The sequence below is a fragment of the Schistocerca nitens genome, chromosome 1, assembly GCF_023898315.1.
Source record: "Schistocerca nitens isolate TAMUIC-IGC-003100 chromosome 1, iqSchNite1.1, whole genome shotgun sequence".
Taxonomy (NCBI): domain Eukaryota; kingdom Metazoa; phylum Arthropoda; class Insecta; order Orthoptera; family Acrididae; genus Schistocerca; species Schistocerca nitens.
This window is the reverse complement of record NC_064614.1, coordinates 650,807,757-650,834,960: the sequence shown is the minus strand read 5'-3', so window position 1 is coordinate 650,834,960 and position 27,204 is coordinate 650,807,757. Positions and strand designations below refer to the sequence as shown.

Here is a 27,204-nt window from a genome sequence, read left to right as displayed (position 1 = left end):
CCTGGTCTCCCTCAACCTGTCTTGACTGTTGACTTTCACCTATCGTAATGTCCGCATCCAAACCTTTATCCATATAATGCCCACTAAACATCAACTGTACCTGCTTTTTGATAGCTGCCATCCACTCTACACCAAAAAGTCACTCCCACATAGTCTGGCCACCAGTGAACACTGCATTTGCAGTTACGAACAATCCTTTGCTGTAGTATATTGAAAAGCCTTTACAGACGGGGATTAATCCCAAAACTAGTCTGCAGACAGTTTTCCCATGCCACATCCACATCTGCCACTAATTGTCTGACCACAAACAGTTGCAGAGGAGCATCTTTCCCATCACCCAATATCTTCCAAGACTGGAACAACTGAACCATCTCCTTTGTCAGAGCTTCAACTAATTATCAAGTCCGGAAATAAGGAAAACCCTTTCCACCTCTCCTAAAGAAATTTTCCACAACCAGCAGGCAGCCATGTACCCAAGGACACAGTTGGGCAGGAGTGGGGAAACTGCTAACATGTGGGCAGACAAGCAGCTGGTCCACAGCCTATCAGGGCTCCCTGAAGGGTTGCCTATCCAAACTAAACCCACCCATGCAGGGAGCAGAGGGACCTGCCCTAGTTTATCTTTAAGCCACATCCACTCCCAACCTCTTGCCACATGGGCCGTACCCCTGTGGAGAAGTGGGTGCAAGATCTGTATGATACACCCACCATGGCATCCAACTCCAGTTCTGTTGCAGGTCTGCCCTGTTCTACATGGACACAGCCAGGATTTTGTCAAATGGCGGTCTGATTTGTTAAAGAGGACCTCAAAAAAGACCCACGTTTTCATTTATTCTTGAAATTTCCATAAAGAACGATTAACTATTTTACTTGACAATGACCCTAGTTGTCAAGAAGCGGAGATATAATTTGATTTCTTCGGAGTGCTGTATTTTGGCATACCACTAAGAAGCGGTCAACCTCCAATCTCCCTTCAACCTTCAAGGACATTTCACATTCATCTACTTTCAGCCTGGACTTGAACTAAGGAAGTGATCAGGAACAGATGAGCGCTAATGTTTTGGGACTCCATGATTATTAATGACAGGACTTTTGGAATAAAAATATGTCTGTTCAACAGAGAAGCTAGAACAATTTTTGGTGGCAAAAATGCAAACGATCCAGAATAATTCAACCTTACTTCTCGCAATGTAAGGAAGAGCATTTTTTGCATTAATGAATGTCCCAGCAGACAAGTACAAGAGCCTAAATGTGGATAATTTGGATTATTATTTCTTTATCATGTGGGTCTTAGTACTGGGAGTCTCCAAAGAGATGCCCGGCTTGCCTTCAATGCAGCTCTTTTCATTTAAGGAGAGGGGCTGCATCTTTAATGGAAATGGAATCTTTCTACAAAGAAAGATATTCGGAAGAAAACCACAGGAAACCATTTTCAGCAGCCCAACTTGCAGAGCTACCCCAAGTTGGTGAAGAATTTGGAAAAAATTGATTGTTGTACACTGTTTTAAAAGAAAATAAAATGCATCACAACAAATGATTGAATTCTGACATTGAATGTTTTTCCTTCAACTGTGCAATCATTTGTTAGTGCATGAATGCTGACATATTTTAAGATTTAATTGTGCATTGAACTGCTGGCTTCAGTTATTACAATATGATGAAACGGGGAAGGAGGAATGCAGAGCACAGTCGGCTCAGAAAAATTCAGCAGCCCGCTGAAAAAAAATCTTTTAGAAACTCACAAGTCCAGTGCTAACATTAAACAGCTACAGATAGGTAATTAGACTATTATAGTAGTGCGTACACATTTTTAGCTTGTCACAATGTTAGCAGATGAATCAAAATCTGATTTTCTTCTTCTTTCTTGTTACAAACTTATCCGTAATTAGAAACTATCACGACAGCACGTAGAACAAAGGCAATAAACAATACCACGTACATGAAATTCAACTGCAAGTAAGAACTGAACTGATTAACAAAACAACTGAGCTCAAGAAAGATCAACAACTGGTCTTGGCTAAAACAGGGATGGGCGATAGTCTAACGTTTCCGACTTAAAGCGTTAGTGTGAATCTGGATTAACTTATGAAATAAGTAGACGTACAAACTTTGCTTTTCATCAATTAACAATGTATTTGACTTTCATACACAATAAAACTCTCACTTTCAACATAAATATATAACTTCCAGTAAATCCCTCATACAGTCAAACGTCAGAAACAAATTAATGGCTTTGATACCATAAATTTCCTTAACATAAATAAGAAAATAAGTCTTGCCTATAGCAAGGTTAAATCAAAAGTTTTCAAGAGTTCGTTTTCAACAGTCTTTGTTTTAGTAACAATAGTCAATGATGCAATAAGCACAGAGCTGTACATAAACTCCATAGTTCATCCTTACACACTCACTAAAACATCTATGGATTGCCCGACAGATACTCATCGGTGCCATTCATCTGCTGTGTCTACTTTCTTTCTACGACTGATTTTAAACCTGCACATACAAACGTGACGCACAGTAGGTAGGATTCTACCATCCCTCACTCATATCCAGAATATTGTGTGTTTGAGACGGCAGAAGGGTGAGAGGTTCTAGAATTTACACAGAAATTCTTAAATCACTACGTATCCCCCCCCCCCCCTCCAGATCGAACATGCAATATTTTATACATAATCATTATGCAAATAATGTCACTCATAACGACATTTCATATAATAACAGTATACATTTCTTACATATGTTTATATACATACATTTCCTTTCAATAACAATTTTCTGTCCTCTCTTGAACAATCTTTCGCTTTCTGTTTCTCTACTCTTTTCTTATTTTACTTTGTTATTAAGACATGAGCATATACTCGTGGTTTTAGTCAGCTTTACTAATATTTAGGAATCTTAAACTTCAGATGTATATGACACATGAGTAATTATTTTCTGGTCCTATCTTTTGTACTACCTATTTTCTAGTGTGCACTATTTTCATTATTTGTAGTTTGGAGGACCTCTGGATGAAATGAAAGTGTTCTTTTGACACTCATTTATTTCCACGAAACATAATAATGCTAGTTGTTCATAGAACTCACACTTCCCAGAATAATCCCTATAAAATTTGTGACTTTTGTCACGATACTGTCCCCTTCTCCTAGGATCAGCACCTAGTCCTTAGGTATGCCTGCCCTTTATATTTAGTGAATGCCGGGTATGTCCCCCTTATCCTTTCTGAGGAGGCCTCATGGTTCATTACCCTAGTATACATTTCTATGTATACCATAATTAAGTACCTTCTGGTAAAGATATAAATCTATCTTAAGCTTCACATTCATTCTTTAATATATCATTTACTCCATAGAGTCGTCCTCTACTTATCAACTTCTCTATTTTCAATAGATACTATGTCTACATATACCATTTACATCCCATTATCATTCAATTCATCAGAGTATTTATTACACTGACATTTCTTAATGATCAATATGACTATTTCCTTTCCTCCTTTCATTTTCTTATTTATCCATTACCCATTACTACTTTATAGTTGTTCGTTATGTAGCATTTTTCTTCCATAAACTTATATGCTTTTGTCTCTCTTCGCACATGAGTTCATTGTGCCTATTCTAATCTCTATTTAGAACTGTCACTGTTCTTTGTATATGTGCACCTCTTCTTATGTACTTTCGATGTACAACCGTCATAGTTTCCTATATATGGGTGCAATTTCCATACATACACCTATTTTCCCCTACAACACCTGGTGGTTCTCACATCATGACAGGCTTTGTCTTATGTAATTTAATGTTTGTGTATAAGTGTAGTGAATATGTGAATGTGTGTGAATGTTGTCTGATTTTTCGGCCTTCTTATCTAAAGATAAGATTTAGGTTTCTGGTAAACACGGAAAGAAGGAAGGACTTCAGCATTAGAAGTTTGTGAATATGAAAAGAGGGAAAAAATAGACAGGTCCTCAAATGAGAGGTAAGTAAAGAAAAAAATAGATGTGGATGCTAGGATCGAAGAAGAGAAAGAAGATAGCTCCAAAGACCGGAAACCATTTCAACTCCCCTTTCCTAGGATCCCTAACCCTCAGGTACTTGAGTGAGATGCCAGAGGTGGTCTGGTGTTAAATCGTCCCCTACAGAACGGACTTACCACTTTCACCCTTTGAGGTCCCCAACGGAAATCCTAGCAATCCTATGGAAATGACAAATCATGAAACATAAGGCACACTTGTTTGTGAGGGTTGTTTGAAAGGTGTGATGTGTGTGTGTTCAAAAAAATGGCTCTGAGCACTATGGGACTTAACATCTATGGTCATCAGTCCCCTAGAACTACTTAAACCTAACTAAGCTAAGGACATCACACAACACCCAGCCATCACGAGGCAGAGAAAATCCCTGACCCCGCCGAGAATCGAACCCGGGCGTGGGAAGCGAGATCGGTACCGCACGACCACGAGATGCGGGTGATGTGTGTTTGTGTCAGTCATGATTTATATGTTCTTGTAAATCATGCTTCCATCTATATCATATCTCAGAAAAGGTATAAAATACTCTATAGAAAATCTATATACTATGGTATAACAGTTGTTAAGCTAGTCACATCATATTGTATTTCCCACATATATAATACTCTATTCAGTTTATTTCGTCTAGATATCACTTTTTTCTATGATTCTCTTTCGTTGTTCTCTATTTTATAGTCATATCCACTGTTCTAAGCAATAAGATTACAGGATAGTTCTAGATTTTAAAGGAATTCAGTGCAGGAACATTATTTTGGATGAAACACTGAAGACAACTCGGGATCCGACAGTCGTTACTCCGCCCGTTAGCTCAGAATGTTAACATCCCTGGGGGATATACAATTTTACATCCTTTACATTGTATCTCCCCTTCTCTAATCCAGTTGTGGGATCTACTAAAAATAGTGTCTTAGTATGGATCACCATTTGTACCCGGTACAGTCCCTCATATTTTTGGAAAAACTTGTGAGCCTCTTTCTTCAGAGTCCAGCTGTGAAGATGTTGTTTTATAAGAACCAGGTAATCGACTTGGTACTGAGGTTCCACAGCCTTTTCGTTATGCTTGCTTACTCTTTGTAGCACCTTTTCAAACTTGGATAACAATTTGTCAATATTAATCGCTCGATCCCTCTCCGTTTCTATATGTCAATTTAATGTACGAGCGTCTAAGAGTAATTGTACCCCGCCTGTAGCTTTTTTCACCATAACCAGAGGATTATTCATTACACTGGAACTTTGCTTCCTTCAAACTCACTGGTATTGGATATGGTTTGCAAAAGAATGGAGTGTCACCTTTGATTTTGAACTTACAGATACAGTTGCTGATGTTACCTGGACAATCGGAAAACAACACTTCATACTCCATTAAAATTTTATACAAATCTCGTCTTCATTGATCGGTTAATATTAGGGATTCATTAACTCTGTCTTGTATGTCAGCTTGATGTGTTACTTGATCCACATTATCTATTTTTGGTGATAACTGTGCTGTAGCTGTTAATCGTACACTGACACTCAGTTGTTTGTTCCCCAATGTGGCTATTTGTTACCAATGGTGTCCAGCATCTACTGTCCATCTCTATTAATATTCCCTACTATTAATAGCGTTTAACAAAATAACATATGTCCAATACTACAGTTCACTTGAGTTTCATATTTTACAAGTTTACTTTTTGTTCCCGTTATCCCGATTAAACACACTCCAGTCACTGGCAACAACGGTAAATGCTGTTCAGCCTGTATCGAGTTAAAAAATGCGTTTGAGATGAGTGATACCTCACTCCTCATATCTATAAATGTGTTAACCTCTGAAGTTTCCACTGTCCCTGCTATTATAGGTCGTAGGTTATCAGTAGTTAAGCTTGGTTCTTCAAGTAGCAACCATTCCTTTGTGGGTATTTTGTGTGTAAAGTTAACATGCTTATATGGAATAAAGCCTTCTAATATATCTCCACGACCTGGGCCCTGGCCCTGGATCCAGGTCGAACAACGTTTTCCTCATTACTACTCATTTTGGGTTGGTTATCAAAACGAGATACTACATTCCCATTCTGTGTTTTATAATTTTGAGTTGGTTACCAAAACGAGATACTATATCCCCATTCTGTGTTTTATGGTTACTCGGTACAAATTCTTGAGAAGCTAACGGATCTAAATTTGAAGGTGGATCTTTCTTTTGATAATTGTCATTACAACTTTTCTTACTGTGCCGGTGTACTTTTGCTAAGTTTGCCTCATGTTTTTTAAAATTATTTCCCCTGTTTATTTTATAGTTTGAACATTCACTTTGGTGTAAAGTTTCGTTGCGGTCCTTATTTATTGCATCAAGTGTGTCAACGAAAGACAACAACTCTTTTATCATTTTCCAACCACAACACAAAATGTCTTTTCTCGCACAGAATGGCAATCGTCTAATTAAAATACGTACTAATCCTTCTTGTTCCATTGGCTTATCTAAAGACTTTGCTCGTGTTAAACGCCAATCAAAATATTTCCCTGTAGCACCCCAAGTATTATAATATTTTGGGTCCCATAGATGTGATATTAATTTTTCTTGAGCACTGGCAGACCAGTACTTCTCTTTAAATTTCTTTTGAAAGTCTCCCCAAGAGGAAAAATTCTCAATATTTACTTTTCCCCATTCTGAGGCTTCCCTTAGAAGGTACCCCAAAGCAAATTCGATCTTCTTGGAATCGTCCCAATTTTTTGGTAAAGCTTGGTTAAATCTTTTTAAGAAATGGGTCGGATGTACATCTCCGTCCAGCTTAAACTTAGGGAAGTGTCTCGATAACCCTGAATTAGCTAGCCATTGCAAATAAGTCACCGCTTCACTAGTTAATACAACATTAGGTGAAGTTATCCTTTTTTCAACTTTCTCTTGGATATACTTAAATTCTCTCCACAGGTCGTCCATACCGTTCCTGGGATCACTAAGTTCAGAAGAAGGAATAGGCGATACGTTTCCGGATGTTATTCTCTCGGTAAACTTTCTATCTACAATTTCTTCAAATTGTTCCTCCAAACTAATTACATTTATAATATCAGAGTTAGCCATTTTCTCTTTGAAATTTCTTTCTACATTATCTACCCGTGTATTGACACTTTTCAATTACAACTGAATGACTGGCATTAATTCATTATGCTTATCTACACTCTCTTTCAAATGATTCAACCCCTGCCTTACATCATTATACTTAACATTGTACATATTTTCAAAAGATCCTAACTTTTCAGTAACTTCGAATTCTACATTATTACATCTGCTCTCAATGTTAAGTTCTGACATTTTTGCTAAATATTGAAAGAATTTGTCAACTTGTTCTTTAAACCTACTTTTAAATTTGTGGTTTGAATATTTAGAGTTTTCCTCTGAACATTTAAAGCTTCACTCTGGGTATTTAATTGAGGATTTACTAAATCTAGTTCTTTACTTAGAGTTGCACTCTGAGCATTTAATTGAGAATTTAATGAGTTTAACTCAAGACTCTGAGCTTCAATTAAATTTATCAACTCTTCCCAGTCAGGCACTTCTTTGCTAATTTTCAAGGCCATAGCTGGGTCTTGAGTTTCCCCAACCTGTTGTATATTTTCCATACTTTTATATGCCTTAGCTCCAATAAAAGTTCACTCAATAGTATCTTCTACGACTTTGTACTAAAGCAATCGAGTTTTTTTTTCACGCTCACCTGGCGTAGAATTTGCGTTGCACAGGTGAGTGGATGTGGAGGCAGGTCAGCACTGGTGAACAGCAGCTGGTGCCAGCAGCATTGAATGTATGTCTGCGTCCCTGCGATGTGTGTGAGAGCTGTATACTCCCCGCACTGGATCTTCTTGGTTGACACGTTCTATGCGTATTTTTTCTTAGACAAATACGTCAAAATCTTCTTTGTTGTTTTTATCATTGTGAATTTTTCATTTCTTCACTGTTTTTCCATTTAAATTTTTCTCCATTGGGTACTTGAACATATTCCAATTTCTCAGAGTAATTCCCTTGTCTTATTAAGTTTGGTTGCTATGGCAACACGTAACAGCTTCTTTTCTCGCTTTTGACTTAAAATTCCTGTTTTCTCAGTCCTTTCACACAAGTCACCACGTTCTAATGTTTCCAACTTAAAGAGTGAGTGTGAATCTGGGTTATTTTGGTTTATTCCCCCAAACCACCTTCCACTTCTTTACGAGGTGACTTACTTGGAATTTGCAGCCAGTATTCTTTACTTGCCTTGCTGCAGTGGATACACCGGTTCCAGTGAGATCACCGAAGTTTAGCGCTGTTGGTCGTGGTCGGCACATGGATGGGTGACCATCCAGGCCGCCTTGCGCTGTTGCCATTTTTCGGGGTGCACTCAGCCTCGTGATGCCAATTGAGGAGCTACTCAACTGAATAGTAGTGGCTTCAGTCAAAAATACCATCATAACATCGGGAGAGCAGTGTGCTAACCCCATGCCCCTCCTATCCGCAGCCTCCACTGAGGATGACACGGCGGTCGGATGGTCCCGGTAGACCACTCGTGGCCTGAAAATGGAGTGCTTCTTTACTGGGTATCCAGCAGTTGGAAACACTATTGACTTCTTCTCCATCGAATAGCGCTAGGTACAGGAATTTTTACACTCTTTCTACTTATTTCATAAGTAGACATACAAACTTTGCTTTTCGTCAATTAACAATGTATTTGACTTTCATACACAATAAAACTCTCACTTTCAACATAAATATATAACTTCTGGTAAGTCCCTCATACAGTCAAACATCAGAAACAAATTAAATTACAGTTAAAAGAAAGTTGGCTTTGATACCATAACTTTTCTTAACATAAATCAGAAAATAAGTCTTGCCTATAGCAAGGTTATATCAAGAGTTTTCAAGAGTTCCTTTTCAACTGTCTTTGTTTTAATAACAATAGTCAATGACCCAATAAGGACAGAGTTGCATATAAACTCCATAGTTCTTCCTTACACACTCACTAAAACATCTATGGATTGCTTGACAGGTACTTCTTGGTGCCATTCATCTGCCCTGCCTACTTTCTTCCCACGACTGATTTTAAACCTGCATACACAAACATGTGAGGAAGTAGGTAGGATTCTACCATCCCACACTCATATCCAGAATATTGTGTATTCGAGACAGTAGAAGGCTGACTTGTTCTAGAATTTACACAAAAATTCTTTAATCACTACGATAGCTGATAGGGCGTGGGGTGGGGTGGGTAGGCTCCGGACAACCTGGACCCACTACCTTTGGCTACAACCTTGTGTCCAATCAGAGGCAAGACTACCTGTGAAAGCAGCCTCACCACACAGCAGTTTTGCTGTATTTTCTACACAGCCATTTATGTGAGCATGAGCACTGACTACCAGTCCACCCACCAACCTGTGCCCAAAATCAAAGTAGTCCACCTTGTGGAGGGCACACTACTGAGCATAACACGGTCAATTTCAAAGGCTAATTCACAACTGTGTCATCTGGATCCGTATTTACAACACCAGTTTCTCTGAATTTAAGTAGATGGAATATTATGGAAAGGATAAATTGCTACTCATTGTAAAGATGACAAGTTGTCTTGCAGACAGCCACAACAAAAAGACTGTTACACACTGAGTTTTCGGCCAAAGCCCTCTTTGGAAAGGAAAACACACCCACATTCACACAAGCAATCCCACTTTACACACACATAACTGCTATCTCCAGCCACTCCACCCAGAAGATTCTGGTTGGGGAGGCTCGAGATCAAGATCATGTGTGACTGAGGTGTGCTTCCTTTTGTGTGTGTGTGTGTGTGTGTGTGTGTGTGTGTGTGTGTGTGTGTGTGTTTTCCTTTCTGAAGAAGACTTTGAACAAAAGCTTAATTTGCAACAGTCTTTTCATTGTGCCTGTCTGCAACCCATTGTGTCCTCTTTACAGTGAGCAGCAATCTATTGTTTTCATAATACTTTTGACATTCCAACTGGTCTTTCCGAAGTGTAAGGAGGTGGAAGTAGCTCTTCCAACAATTTTTTTGATCTCTTAATACTCCTGCCCCCAATCTCCATTATGCCCTGCCCAACACGCATCTCATTCTCAGCCTCATGACCACTAATTTCACTTGTCCTGCACCCACACCTTCTTCTATCCAGTCTCCGTCTACCACTGTTTTATATCCCATCCCAATGCACTCCTCTAGATTACATCATGGTCTGCGCAAGGTAATCAGCCAGGACAACAAAGCTGTAACATTTATTTATTTATTTATTTTCCCCCAGAGAAAAGCTCATTTATAAAACTAATTAACATTTTGCCGTCCATACGTCTTGTACAAATTTATTCGCTTGGCGCCAGCAGCGCTAATTCGGATTACTTGGCTTGTCGCCGGCCGTTCTTGACATTATCAGGAGATTATAAATTGTTACTAATCTCATGGTTAGTTCTCAGAACTTCTCAACTCTGTTCCCCTACTTTCATGAAATTTTGAAGATCTATATATGCACATAAATACAAAATTTGTTTATTTCATATATTTGTTTATTTGCATTGTCTTTGGTACTTAATATTTCTCTTTCATTTGATATGCAGCAAAACAGTCTCCAAGAGGTAATGCAACTCCACAAGACTTGCACATTAAGTTTATTGTTCTTTCTTTTGTTTTTGTAACATACATGGCAGTTTCTTCATTTTCATTTATTGGTTTTGGAAATACGTAGGCCTGACAGTTGGTGTTGCTTTACGTGACCGGAAAGTCTGTCAACCGGATCATGATGAGACGTATGCGATGTAGTGGCAACCTCCAAGTTTTGCTCCACGATTTCATGGTAAATAATCATATCGTCTCTTTCGTCTGTCGTGATGAAAAGGCACAAGTACGTATAAAAACAAAAAAACTTGTTGACGTGTGTAACTTATTTGTTACCTCAACAAAACACAAACAGAATGCAAAAGATACTAGAGTGCTGTCGCTGGCCACTGCGCGATACTATGCTCACAACACCACTGTTGATCGCTATTTCGCGCACGAGCCCACTGTGGTGTCGCTGGACAGCAGAGTGCTAAGATTTAGAATCATAGGGCATGCATATCTGAAGATGCTGTGAGGCTTTCTTGACAAATGTATTATAGTTCTTCTTTCACTATACAATGTGATCAGGATAAAAATGTGGCACTACTGCTAGAAATTATTAGTACTTAAACAGATCAGTTATTGGGCCTGGAATTTACCTTGTGTGTGTGTGTGTGTGTAGGGGGGGGGGGGGGGGGGGAAATTATCATTCAGCGATAGCACATCATAAAAAAAACTGCTTTATAAGGAATGAGCATCTGAACAAGAACAATGGTTAAAATTATGAATGAAAACAATGATGCAGTTTGGTTGTAAGGAGAAGAGAACATTGAGAGATAATGTGCATGAAATAATGGAAAAAGAAATAATTTACCCATTAATTATGTGATGAATTAGGAAAACTAATTTATTTACACACTTACTGTTGCTGTTCATAAGTGGAGATGTCAATGAGGATGCAGAATTCCACTATAATTGTGTCTGAATGGAGTTCTTATTACATCAGACACGTTTAGGCTGTTACCTAAACATTACAACAGTTATCTTCTAACCTGACTGAAGAACAGACAAAGAGGAGCCAACACAAGTCAGAGGCTTGCCATTCTGCAAAGCAGGATAGGTGGTAATCTGTATAAGATCTCAAAAGAGAGTACAGTTTTGGGGCAGGTACTAGTGTTTCAGAGCACACTGTTCAGCATATATTGTTGACTAGGGGGCTCCGCAGCAGAAGACCCCTTCATGTTCGCATGTTGACCTAACAACGTCATCAGTTACAGTTGCAGTGGGCACAGTATCACAGAGATTGATGGTAGATTGAAAGAAATGAGTCACCTGTTTAGATGAATCACATTGATGCTCATGTTTGGATACACCATCATCCCTGCAAACAGCTACTCGAAACATGCAGTGCGCCAGGAACACAGGTCGGTGGGGGCTATATTATGCTAAAGGGGACATTCACCTGGGTATCCATACGACCTGTGGTAGTAATCGTAGGAACCATGTCAGCTGTGGACTACATGAACATTTTTGCGGACCACCTACATCCCTACATGCCTGATGTCCTCCCTGACAGCAATGGCATCTTCCAATACGATAACTGTCAAAGTCACAAAGCCAGAATCTGTCTACAGTGGTCTAGAGTGATAGTGAACTCACATTGATATCTTTCCCCAAAATATCATCTGGTCTAGGCCAAACGGAACACATGTGGACACTGCTGGGCACCAGCTTACGTCCACAATCACCAGCCTGTAATTTATAGGAATGACATAACTTTTACATATACCTGGTGCTACATACATCCAAGAACCAACCAAAGTCTTGTTGAAATCCATTCATGCAAAAATCGCTTCCTAAGGTGGACCAACATGCTGTTAAGTAGGTGGTCGCACAGTCTGGGATTATCAGCGTAAGTACAATGTGCGTCAAATAACAAGCAGCAGCAAGAATGGGAAACAGGTTTTAAGATACTGTGAACTGCATCTACACCTACATCTACATACATAAACCACTAGCCACCAAGAGGTGTGTGGCGGAGGACACAATTCGCGCCAAAGTCATATTCCCCCACCCTCTGTTCCACTCATGGATCGCGCGAGGGAAAGACGACTGTCTGAATGCCTCAGTACGAGCTCTAATTTCCCTTATCTTTGAAGGGTAATCAATGCGAGATTTGAAAGTTGATGGTAATAATATATGCTCTACATCCTCAGTGAAGATTGGATTTCGGAATTTAGTGAGCAGCCCCTTCGGTTTAGCGCACCGTCTATTTGAAAGTGTGTCCCACTTCAAACTTTCTACGAGATTAGTAATGCTCTCGTGATGGCTAAATGTAACAAACACGAATCTTGCCGCTCTTCTTTCGACTTTCTCAATCTCTTGAATCAGATCCAACTGGTAAGGGTCCCATACAGACGAACAATACTCTAAGACTGGAGGAACTAACGTATTGTAAGCTATTTCCTTTACTGAAGGACTGCATCGCTTCAGGATTCTACCAACAAACCACAAACTAGAGCTCGCCTTACCCGTTACTTGTGTAATCTGATCATTCCATTTGAGATCATTTCGAATAATCACACCCAGACACTTGACGGATGTTACCGCTTCCAAGGACTGGGCATTTATTTTGTACTCTTACATTAATTAGGATTTTCGCCTTGTTATATGCAGTAGGTTACACTTACTAATATTGATAGATAACTGCCAGTCATTACACCACACATTTAATTTCTGCAAATCCTCATTGATTTGTTCACAACTTTCGTGTGATACTACTTTCCTGTACACTACAGCATCATCAGCAAACAGTCTAATGCTGCTGTCAATACCATCAACCTGATCGTTTAGGTAAATCGTAAAAAGCAGCGGACCTATTACGCTGCTCTGGGGTACACCTGAAATCACGCTTGTTTCTATTGAAGTCACCCCGTTCAGGACGACATACTGATCCCTGTCCATTAGAAAACTTTCTATCCAACCACATATGTCATCGGACAGACTGTAAGCGCACACTTTTTGGAGCACGCAACAGTGCGGAACTAAGTCGAACGCCTTTCGAAAGTCGCGGAATATGACATCAACCTGGGAGCTGGTATCTAGAGCCTGTTGTATATCATGCACAAAGAGGGCCAGCTGTGTCTTGCATGACCGCTGTTTCCTAAAACCATCCTGGTTTCTGCAGATGAGCTTCTCAGAGTCTAGAAAGGTCAATGTTCATGATTCTACAACAAGTCGATGTCAATGAAATTGGCCGGTAATTATGTGCATCCGATTTTCTACCCTTTTTATAGATTGCTATAACCTGGGTCTTCTTCCAGTCCCGCCGTTCCAATGATCTCTGATAGATGGTGGATGAGAATGGTGCTATATTTGTAGCATAGTCAACATATAATCTTACGGGGTATTGTCTGGGCCATATGCCTGACTGGCGTCTAAGGATCTTAACTGTTTTACAATCCCAGATACACTAAACACTATGTCAGCCATCCTTGCACTTGTTCGATAATTGAAAGGGGGAATGGTGCTGCAGTTCTCTACCATAAAACGAGTTTTTGAAAGCTACATTTAGAATTTCCTTCTTCTGTTTATTATCATCAGTTACATTACCCATACTGTCAGTAAGAGAAGGTATTGAATTATTTGTAGTGTTCATTGATTTTACGTACGACCAAAATTTTTTGGGGTTATTTTTAGAATCCGCACATAAAATATTGCTTTCGAATTCGTTAAAAGAATCTCTCATTGTCTTTCTGACAGCTGCTTTCATTTCACATAATTTCTGTTTGTCAGCGGGGCAGTGACTACGTTTAAAACGACGGTACAAAATTCTCTGCTTTATCAGCAATTTCCTAATATGTTTGTTGTACCAAGGTGGATCCTTTCCCTCCCCTACATTTTTGCTAGGTACATACTTCTCTAGCACATGGTGGACAATGCCTTTAAATTCCGACCAAAGATGCTCAATATCTTTGTGTCCCGTGGTGAATGTTTGGAGCTGACTATGAAGATATTCATTAATGACACTTTTATTTGCTTTCCCAAACAAGAAAACTCTACGTTGCTTCTTTGGTTTTTTTGCAACTTCCATTGACATAGAAGCCACGAAGACATTAAGGTCGTTAATACCCTCTTCTACATTAACTTCCTCAAAAAGATCAGGTCCGTTTGTCGCCAAGGTATCTAATATGTTCCCATCTTGAGTTAGTTTTCTAACCAATTGCTCAAGGTTGCATGTTGAGAGTGCTCCTAGAATAACTTCACACGAATCTTTGCTTCTGCCTCCTGTGGTAAACGTGTAATTTTCCCAGTCAATGGATGCCAGATTAAAGTCTCCACCTATAACTAATGGATAATATGGATATTTACTTCATATGTACTCAAGATTTTCCCTGAAACATTCTACGACATTTGTTGCAGATGCTGGTGGTCTATAAAAACATCGGTCAATCCTTGTCTGGTTGACAGATTTATCCAGACTATTTCACAGTCCGACCCAGTATCGATCTCAACTGTGTTTAAACAGCTTTTAACTGCAATGAACACACCACCTCCCATATCATCAGTCCTATCCTTCCTAAACATTGTCCAATCACAGTTCAAAATTTCACTGCTTTTTATGTCTGGTTTCAGTCAGCTTTCAGTGCCTAATACAATATTGGCATTGCTACAGACACTTCCACAGTTTACTAACATGAGATTAAGCATATGTAAATCCTTTGGAATGATCTGTTTAGGCGAACTAACTAACGAACCGCAAGTATCAACAGGAAGAAGAAGAAGAAGAAGAAGAAGAAGAAGAAGAAAAAGTAGGAGGAGGAGGAGGAGGAGGTGAAGTTACGTTATTTATTGTACAGGAAAATGAGTCATATTATCTAAATTTGAGCAGTGTAGCAGGGAAATCTGAAGAATGGATGTCAGTATTACAAACCCCCAATTTATCTAGAGTCCTGAGTAATTCGTGCACCATCCCTTTCTTAACACGTTCCTTGACTTCTTATTTTATTCAGAACAACGGATACTTTTAATGACTGAAGACAAAACATTTTCTGAAATACATTTTCAAGTAAAATTTAGCGGACTCAAATAATAGTAGGCAGCAAAACTTAATAAAGAAGTTCGACTGGTGTTTTTGTATTTTAAAATAAAAAAAAAAACAACATTACTGTACGGTGTGAAGACATGCACTGACTGAACTAATATTTGCACCTAAACTCTTAGCATATCTGTCACTAAGTAATCAAACAATGCAAATGAATGTAATTCTCTTGAGAGCAATAAAGAGTTACAATCCTTGATCCAAAAGATTGTATTTTAATTACTGAGCATATATGCCTTTGTGAGTAATGAAGTTCTTAATTTCAGACTGACAAGTTATCCAGCTCCATAATCATTTCCGGTAAATGTTATATTCTTATAAGTATTTGCAGAAAGATTTTTTCCATGTGGTTTCTGCACTCGAAACTTTCTGGTGTACAGCCTTGAATTCTTGTACTGTGCCATGTGGTGTGCTAGTCACCATTTCTATTGGCTTGCAAGGCAAGCAGTAAATCATTAGTTTAAAGTGATTGTAATACGAAGGTGGTTTGAAAAATTCTCGGAACAGAATTATGTAACACAAAGGTGGTTTGAAAATTTTTTGGAACAGAATAGAAAAAAAGCACATACATCACTGAAACTTTTTTTTTATTTTTCAATGTAGTCTCCTTGTAGATTAATGCACTTCATCCAACGACGTTCCAGTGCCTTGATCCCATCTCGAAAATGAGTTTCCTCCAGGTCTGCAAAATAGTTGTCAACTCCGGCTATCAATTCTTCATTTGAAGTGAATCTTCGCCCACCAAGAAAAATTTTCAGTTTTTGGGGGAGATGGAAGTCTGACAGAGCCATATTAGGTGAATTAGGCGGGTGTGGCAACAATCCATACCTTAGTTCGTGTAATTTTGCCATGGTGATGGCTCGTGGGTGCAAGCACACATTGTCTTATCGTGGCACCCATCATGCAGATAATTTTTTCATTTCTAATTCTTCAATTAAAATGTGATATACCCTTTCAGATGATATCTGGCAAGCACGAGCAATTTCACACACTTTCAATGGTGATCCTCCATGACCATTTTGTGCACTTTTGCAATGATTTCTGGAGTAGTGACACATCTTGGCCGACCACTGCACGGATCATCATCTAAGCTCTCCCTACCAAATTTAAATACATTTGTCCACTTGACAACAGTTGAATATGAAGGAACAGAGACCCCCAGTGTATTCTGGAAATCGGCATGAATGTCCTTTGCTTTTATACCTTTCTTTACGAAGTACTTAATCACTGCTCGAATCTCGATTCTCTCCACCTTCACTAATCACTATGTGGGAACAACTAAAGAGCCATGTCACCGCCACAGCTCTCTTCCAAGAGCATTGACATGGCGTGTTTACAGGCAACAGTCCAATGAATATCACGTGGACAACTCGTTGCGCTAGTTCTGACCCCTCATGGTGATTCTGAGAATTTTTCAAACCACTCTCGTATAATTAAATATCTGTAGAGAAATACAACTTATATTTCATCTGTGAAGTTCCCACCAAACTGGTGTGGAGTATACAACAAATCAGTACAAGGTTTCAAGTATGTCAACATTAATTTTATTCCTTTAACTATTGCAAAAATGTGAAATATTGATGCAGTGTTCCAAATTAACATATTTTTGACCACCACAACATACATTTAATGATGAAATTTGACAGCATTGTGGCTCACAGTCCTTTTTATATAAACTGGGAAGGAGATGGGAACGAATATCCAGCCTAGTATAACTACATTTTGTGGAATACCACAACTACAGGCAGAAAGAGGAAAAGTGACAAGTTTACCAATGAACACAACTACAGAATATTGTCACATTGGCAGGATTGAAGCTGCTGTGATCTGTACACAATAATTTTTCTTTCCTTTAAAAAGTCTTTCACTGGTGAAACAGTTCTATGTCTATATGAAGGTGAATTTGTTATACCAAGTTTAATTTGAAGTAACTCTACTTCTCCGTCAGAGAGAGCTAAAAATATGACAATGATTCAGAACTTCAATGATTGATCAAGACTCTACGAAAATTGATTTGTTCCCACAAAACAAATGAGAAGAACACCACACGAAATGTGTTCTCATTTCTCATTTTTCTAGACCTCAATAAGTCTACCACAGGACTTTCTATATAGAACACTGATCTTTTCCAGTCGATTCTTGCAGGCAAATATACTGCAGAGGTACCAATAAATCATCCAGACTGATACAGACACGATTGTGTATGGATAAGTGCGTGCAGTGGTAGACCTGGATAGTTGTGTCTGTATGTTTTTCCCCTCTGAGTGGAAGTGTTCCTTTAGCTCCAGTTTCTTCTTCGAAAATGGACTGATCTGTACTGTAAATGTAAGGTTCACTAAAACTAGCAATCTTATGCTTTACATCCGTAGCAAAATTATCGATCAGTTCGGTTTAAATCATTTTATAACCTGCTTCTCTATACACTATTTTCAGCTCTAGAGTCTAGTCATGCAAGATGGCATTACTGAAAGCAAACTTTTTTTTCCACCTACAATTCACATTCAAAAAAACCAAAGTGAACTTTCTTGTGAACAGTACTCTTACTTAGGAGTTTCTTAACACTTTTGTTCCCAAAAATGGAAGAGAAGCATAGCAAGTAAAAGGCGTGATATTTTTAATTCTCATTTCTCCAGACTTTGATTTGCCATTGCTTTTTCTTTGTCTGATAAAGTATTTTTAGTTCCTGGCATTTCTTTGAAAGATAACAGACAGTTAAATATGGTACTATCACTTAAAAATTCTTCACGATTACAACTTTCTTCAATTGTTTGCACTGTCTGTGAGTCAACAGTCTGCAATATGAAGTGTTTCCGTTGTATATAACCATTAGTCTGCACTATTTACATGTTCATTTAAAAGTTTAAACACAATTTCACATGCTTTTTCTGTTGACAGCTTCAATTGGCAAACATTCGCAGGGCTCTCCAACCAGTGAGGCGAGACTGATGTACAAAACATTTTTTTAACTTATTTATGGATTCTTCCCTCGTTTCTTGATATAACATTTCCAAATATAGGGTTGAATAACACTTATGCGGGTTTTTGTTCAACTGATTTTTATTTGTATGAACTAGTTTTCGGGTTATTAGTCCATCTTCAGATAACTACTGGCTATTGTTTACAAGGAGCTTGTGTTTTTACAAACCAAACATTCTCGACTAAGATACAATGCACTTACATATGATCTTTAGTTGTGGTGTTGTCTTTGGAATTGTCAAACAGGTCTTTTGACTTTTTGTTCTGTAAAACTGTTCTTTAACATAATACATCAAATTTTTTGGTTTGTCTGTACCAAGTAGGACAACAATTACAATTATTTAGAATACACATTATTACAAAATTACAATTTTTTTGTGTCTGTTGTGAACAGTTGCACTGGACACTAATTGTTGGCTGTACAATAGCAATTTTTTCTTTGGGGATTATATTTTGTTATTAGAAAAATTGTGCATTAATAAATACCAAATATTACATTGTTACAGTTGAGTTACCGTTAGGAATGTAAACACATAAGGGATATTACATTATATTTGGGTGTGAATTTGTTTACTATTGGGACACTTTGTGGTTAGCTTCAGGTTTACTGTATTTTGTAAAGTTTAAGAGTAGTGATTTGCTCAGTTGCCATTGGTCATTCAGAACCAGCTGGGGATTTAGGGCAGGATTAATCTGCCAGGAAGTTTCATATTAGAAAAAGTGTTTCAGTGTCCCTTGCAACCTCCCAGATTTTGTTGGTTTAAGTTTAAACCAGAGAAAACTCCCTCTACCCGTAAAAAAACATCCTCACAGAACCATATGGTGTCAGATAAAAATATATGTTTTGGTGTCCCGTGTAACCTCAGAGAGTTTGTCAGTTTAAATAATTTTCACCCTTTATAACTATGTCGATTTCGGTAAAGGTCTGCAACCAGGTAACTTCAGTGTCACATCATGATGTAGATTTGCATTAAAGTCTGTGCCTGTCTAATGCAATTACAACATTTATGCTAAAGTTTGGGTTTAAAGCTACACATGTAAAAACTATGCTGTATCTGTATTAGCTGTGTCACACCTCAGGTTCACGTGTGTTTGTTAACCAGTATTTAATTGGACAGTGTTACTAACTCTTGCGATCTTACAGTACTGTGCACTGTTACTCTCATGTTTCTCTCATTATAGGTTATGCCACAGCAAAGTTCAACAATGTGACTGATGAATCTCTCTCTTCTCTCTCTCTCTCTCTCTCTCTCTCTCTCTCTCTCTCTCTCTCTCTCTGTGTGTGTGTGTGTGTGTGTGTGTGTGTGTGTGTGTGTGTGTGTGTGTGTACTCGCACAATCATTCTGTATTACACACCTTAAGACAATGGAGAAAGGGTGAAAGCTGTTATACCAGGGATTGAAACATAAGTAAAATGACAACACAGGAGGTAAAAGAAAGGCACAAGGAAATGACACTTATGGAAAAACAAGGGTGAACCAGTCACCTTGTTAACACATCAAGAGCATCTCCCTAAAATGTTATGAAACACATTGGACAAATCACAAAACCTTAAAACTCTAACCATTTTTTGTTTAAAAATCACTTAAAATAGAGGCTGATCTGTTGGCAAATCTGTCACTGCACTCTGGTCTGAAAATAAAACACAGTCTAATAAAATGTGGCAAACAGTGACCTGCAAATTTCTTTGGGTTTTGTGAAAAATTATTTAACAATATTTTGTTGCAGCAGCCACTGCAGGCATTACGCACTGTTCTCTTGACAGTCAAATGTATTTCATTCACTATCTCTCTGTTTACAGCCCTACATTTTGTTTTACACACATTACATAGTAATATCTGTTTCTTTAGAAATTTCTTGACAATGGCTGTATACCATGGAGGTTCCCCCCAATTATGGACTGCTCTATTACATACATATCTATCCAATGAATTATCAAATATTCTTTAAACTTGAGCCACAGTTCCTCTACATTTCCCGCCCTGTGATGAAAGTTTCAAGTTCCTCATTGAGATATGATGCTCTTGATTTTTTATCTAGTTTACTGAACATATATATCTTCCTGCTTGTTTTAACTGTCCTTTGTACTATGGTAATCATTGCTGCCATAACCGCATCACTGTCACTGATACCAGTTTGAATGTGGTCATCCTCAAAGAGGTCAGGTATATTTGTTGCCATTAGATCCAATATATTTCCATCACGAGTGGGGTTCCTAACTATCCATTTTTAGGTAGCTTTCAGACAAGGCATTTAGTAATGTTCCACATGATGTATTAACACAATCACCACTGACAAAACTAATTCTGTAAATTTTGGATGATTAAAGTCTCCACTCATGATTATAGTATGATTGAGGAACTTACATACAAGTGAACTGTGATTTTCTCTGAAGTTTTTGTTTACATCAGGAAATGAGTCAGGTGAGCAACTGAAGGATCAAATGGTTCAAATGGCTCTGAGCACTATGGGACTTAACATCTATGGTCATCAGTCCCCTAGAACTTAGAACTACTTAAACCTAACTAACCTAAGGACAGCACACAAAACCCAGTCATCACGAGGCAGAGAAAACTGAAGGATCCAATTAGCATTTTATGCCCACCCCTGAAAGTGAGTATTGCCTAAACAATCTCACACACAGCTTTAGTTTCCATCTATGTGGATCTGAGTTTTTTTACTTAGGCAAATGGGAAATGGAGGTGGGGTATTAGTCAAACAGCAATGAACACAACAGAAAAAGAAACAGAGAATGGTGATGGTAATAAGACAATCACTTTCTATACAAGTGCCTGAGACACAGGGAAATAACAGTTACATTTTGTTAGTAATAAAAACATTTCTGAAAAAGAAGACTGAAAATAAATTTAAGTATTAGCAAGTCTTTCTTGAAGGTATTTGTCTGGAGACTAGCTTTGTATGGAATGGCAATATGGATATAAACAGTTCAGACAAGAAGAGAATAGAAGCTTTTTGAAATGTGATTCTCCAAGAGAATGTTCAAGATTAGATAGGGAGATCATGTAACTAATGAAGACACACAGTCATACTGGGGAAAAATATTATGGCACATTTTGACTAAAAGAATGGAATGATTGATCAGCTTGTTAATGGAGTGGAGTGAAGCGGTGTGTGTGTGTGTGTGTGTGTGTGTGTGTGTGTGTGTGTGTGTGTGTGGAGGGGGGAGAGAGTTAACAATTGTAGGAAGAGATCAATGTATCACTACAGTAAGCACATTCAAATGGATTAAAAGCTGCTGCTAGTGCACCTGACTTTTTCAAAACTAGACTGATTTTCATTGTACATGCAAGATTCACTAAAACTAGTGATATTATTCTTTGCTCTTTGCTAAGAGCAGTTCATTTTGAATAATAACCTTTTCCAAATGTTGGAAACTCCACGTAGGAATATCAACAATGTAGGAAGAGACAGATTGTTACTTTCCAGATCACGAAGTTATCATCAACGAACTCAGGGCCAAGACACCGTATCTTTGTTCCTTCACAACCTCAACACATTCTCTCCCATCCACTCCACATGGTTCTCCTAAACCCGGCGTGCCACCTTCCTACATGTTGAGATTGTCCCCGGTCCAAATTAAACCCACCAACACCAACAGTACCTGCAATCTGAGAGCTGGCACCCATTTCACACCAAAAAATCCCTCCCGTAGTCTGGCTACCTGGTGACGGCATTTTTGCGCTGAGAAAAAGTTCCTCGCTCAGTATACTGAGGGTCTCACCAAGGCCTTCACAGACAGCCACAATCCCCCAGACCTAGTCTGCAAACAGATCTCCCATGCCATTCCCCACACATCCCCAATCCTCCAGCCACCCCAAGAACCAGCCGCTAAGGAGTGTCCCCTTCATCACCCAGTACCACCCCAGATTGGAACAACTGAACCACATTTGCCGCCAGGACTTCGATTACCTATCACTGTGCCTGAAATCTCACCCCTCCTAAAGTGGTGTTCCATCACCCACCAAACCACCAAACATCCTAGTCCATCCCTATGCCATTCCCAATCCCAAACCAGGTGCAAAACCTTCCCAATTCACCCTCCCAGCATTTCCTTTTCCAGTCCTGTCACAGGTTAATCCTATCCCAAGAGGGACTGGGGCACCTGTGAAAGCAGCCATGAGCCATGTCATTTACCAGCTTCACTGCAACCATTGCACAGCTTTTTATTATTGGTATGATTACCAACCAGCTGTCCACCAGGATGAACGGTCACTGCCAAACGGTGGCCGAGAGTTAAGTAGACAACCCTGTGGCACAGCATGCAGCTGAACATGTGTCCCTTGATTTCAATGGCTGCTTCACTACCTGAGCCATCTCGATCCTCCCCTCCACCAACAAGTTTTCTGAACTGCACAGATGGGAGTTATCCTTACAACACATTTTCTGCTCCCATAATTATCCTGGCCTCAACAAATGGTAATATACTGTCCCCACATCCTCCACCCAACAGTTTCCAACCCCTCTGTCCTATTATCTCCTCCCCGTTCTCATCTCCCACCCTGTTTATTTGCAGCCCTCTGCCAATGCATTCGCTCATTTTTCCGCACTCCTCTCCTTCTTTGTTCCGTTTTTCCCCACCTCCCTACCCCATAACCTCCTGGTATTGCACCTGTACGCAGTCTAGTACATGCACACTCCACCATACAGCATTTGTCCTTTCCACTCCCTCGTCCCCTCTAGATTGCTGCTTGCATCCTATGCCGTGCTGCATTCCAGCCCAAGATGCTGGAGTGGCAGTTTTGTGTGTGTGTGTGTGTGTGTGTGTGTGTGTGTGTGTGTGTGTGGTTTTACTGGCGAGGGCTGTAGCTGAAAGCTTTATGTGAGGGTTTTTTTTTTTTTTAATTTGTGCCTGTCTCCCAGCAACTTGACATGTATTCTTTACAGTAAGTAGGAATCTGTCTCTTCCTACATTGTTGATACCCTTTTCCGACATATTTTTCAATAGAAATTTTGCTATTATTGTAGACATGATTTTACACGGGTTTTTTTACATGAATACTTCAAATTTTAGATGATATACATTCTTTTCCTCCTATATCATTAGAAACACCTAAAGCCCAGTCATGCAAAATGGTATCACTGACTCGTAATGACTTCTGTCTGGCCTCAGAAAAAAGCTCAAAATGTGCATATGTAACATCGCTGTTGTTTGCGCTCAACTTTTACATCGTTTTGGAACTACCTATGTTCATCCAATTCATCACTAAATTTTCGTTGCCTGAAAAGTAATTTTTAGTCCTTGTCATTTCTTTCACAGTTCATCAAATGTGGCACTATTACTCACAGATTTTACATGAGAACAACAATCCTCAGTTTTATCATGTGGATTCACTGTCTGTAATATCAATATTTTAATTTTTACTATCGTATCTCCATAGCAAGCAGCAAAACATTCACAGAATTTCCCATGACCAGTGCAGTGAAGCCAAATGTACAGAATAACTTTCAGAGTGTGAAGTGTGGTCAGAAAGAAGTGTTCTCAAACATTTACCAGAAAGTAAAAGAAAGATCAGTAAACTATGAATATTAGCTGGCATTTCTAACAAACCCCTGGATGGAGATTCCTGTTCACTGAACTCTGTACTGATAATAAGATGGCCCCTTTCCCCAATCTATATCTACACCCATATTTCGATATTGCTGCCTTCTCACAGGCAACCACATCACCAATAAACACCCTGATGGAGCTTGTAATGTTATAGACTAGATCGTTTATGTATACTGTAAACAGTAACCATACTATCCCACTTCATTGGGGTAATTTTGAAATTACCTTTACACATGTCAGTATTGTTCTGTTTAAAGTGATGTGTTGTGTTCTACCTGCAGGGAAGTCTTTAATCCAGTCAAAAAACTGGTTAGATACTTGGTAGGCACAAACTGTTTTCAGTAAACGACAGTGCAGGTCTGTATCAGATGTCTTTCTGAAGTCAAGGAACTTGGCATCAACCTGAAGGCTAAGGTCTAAACACATTGTGGATATCAGAGAGCGAGAGAGCCAAGTTTCAAAAGATCTCGGTTTTTCAGTTTCATGTTTATTTGTACAAAGATGATTTACATTCTTCAAAAATGTTATGATATGTGAGCATAAAAACATATTCCACAATTATACTTTGCTGATGAATGATAGTGACTAAATTCTATAATGAATCAGTAATTAAGAGTATGAAGCCATTTAGGCATTTTTGCTATCTGTTTTGCATGTGACAAGTGTACAGAGCGATGCTGAATGTCTTCCATGTGGAGTGCCAATCATATTATGACCATGAGCTCTAGTAAGTAAATGAGCTTTGTGTTTCTTTTTAAAGGGACTTTTATGTCAATAACTGTCAAAAAATCGATTTTTTAAATGTTTGTCTTAAAAAATTCTCTGTAATTTTCTGAACAAGAAAAAGTTTACTTTCAGGAAAATGGACCACAGAAAGTATGAAAATTAGAGGAATTTAGAAGTGGCTGCACGCACCACAATGTCCCTATGGCACTCAATCAGCTCTTTTAAAAATAAAGTTTTGCTCCCATTTGTTTTGTTTATGTGATTTTTTAGTCCCTTAAGATGGCTAACCTGCGAAAGATTTACTTATCTTTTGTTTATACAGAAAATTTCGTCATTGTTTGTTGTTATTTTGGTGCGAATATTTTATTTACAATGAAAATTGTGTGCATGAGTTTCTTATTCCACTTGAAAGCAATGGAAAGAATTAAGAAGTTCGGTGTTACATAAATTTTATCGAAATCAGTACACCAAATGGATTAACTCTGCGAATACTGAAATACAACATGATACAACACCTGAATCAGTTTTAACTACTCCAAGTGCTTTGAAGCTAAAACAGAAATGTTTGGACAATGGGCTGATGATATACAGGGTTATTACAAATGATTGAAGCAATTTCACAGCTCTACAATAACTTTATTATTTGAGATATTTTCACAATGCTTTGCACACACATATAAAAACTCAAAAAGTTTTTTTAGGCATTCACAAATGTTCGATATGTGCCCCTTTAGTGATTCGGCAGACATCAAACCGATAATCAAGTTCCTCCTACACTCGGCGCAGCATGTCCCCATCAATGAGTTCGAAAGCATCGTTGATGCGAGCTCACAGTTCTGGCACATTTCTTGGTAGAGGAGGTTTAAACACTGAATCTTTCACATAACCCCACAGAAAGAAATCGCATGGGGTTAAGTCGGGAGAGCGTGGAGGCCATGACATGAATTGCTGATCATGATCACCACGACCGATCCATCGGTTTTCCAATCTACAGTTTAAGAAATGCCGATCATCATAATGGAAGTGCGGTGGAGCACCATCCTGTTGAAAGATGAAGTCGGCGCTGTCGGTCTCCAGTTGTGGCATGAGCCAATTTTCCAGCATGTCCAGATACACGTGTCCTGTAACGTTTTTTTCGCAGAAGAAAAAGGGGCCGTAAACTTTAAACCGTGAGATTGCACAAAACACGTTAACTTTTGGTGAATTGCGAATTTGCTGCACGAATGCGTGAGGATTCTCTACCGCCCAGATTTGCACATTGTGTCTGTTCACTTCACCATTAAGAGAAAAAGTTGCTTCATCACTGAAAACAAGTTTCGCACTGAACGCATCCTCTTCCATGAGCTGTTGCAACCGTGCCGAAAATTCAAAGCGTTTGACTTTGTCATAGGGTGTCAGGGCTTGTAGCAATTGTAAACGGTAAGGCTTCTGCTTTAGCCTTTTCCGTAAGATTTTCCAAACCGTCAGCTGTGGTACGTTTAGCTCCCTGCTTGCTTTATTCGTCGACTTCCGCGGGCTACGCGTGAAACTTGCCCGCACGCGTTCAACCATTTCTTCGCTCACTACAGGCCGACCCGTTGATTTCCCCCTCTTACAGAGGCATCCAGAAGCTTTAAACTGCGCATACCATCGCCGAATGGAGTTAGCAGTTGGTGGATCTTTGTTGAACTTCGTCCTGAAGTGTCGTTGCACTGTTATGACTGACTGATGTGAGTGCATTTCAAGCACGACATACGCTTTCTCGGCTCCTGTCGCCATTTTGTCTCACTGCGCTCTCGAGTGCTCTGGCGGCAGAAACCTGAAGTGCAGCTTCAGCCGAACAAAACTTTGAGTTTTTCTACGTATCTGTAGTGTGTCATGACCATATGTCAATGAATGGAGCTACAGTGAATTTATGAAATCGCTTCAATCATTTGTAATAGCTCTGTAGAGATGCCAACTATTGATTCAGGTTGTGTTATTGTTGAACTGTCTGCTCTATCTGAACTAATAAATTAAGCTTTGCAGTGCAAGAAATGTGGCAATAGTGGTGTGAAGGTAGCTGAGGAGATACGTGCTAGAAGAGGTTGTGCATCATAATCAAGAATTGTAATTGTTGTGATTGAAGCGAATGTCACTATATTTGTGGCGTAACTAAATAGAGTGTATAACACAAATATTAAACTTATGGACTTACCTCCATCTACAAGGTTTGACACACACAATAAAATTATCTACAGTCTTTAGAAGTAGCAAATGATAGTATGAAAAATGCTGTTCAGGAAAGTGTAAACATGAATGACAG

At 38.9% G+C, this 27,204-nt stretch overlaps 1 protein-coding gene across 2 annotated transcripts in view; it reads right to left on the bottom strand.

Moving 5' to 3' along the window:
* Window positions 1-27,204, bottom strand: part of LOC126258671 (DNA polymerase epsilon subunit 2) — a 137,149-nt gene that overhangs the window by 28,196 nt on the left and 81,749 nt on the right. The gene's annotated exons all lie outside the window — the stretch shown is intronic.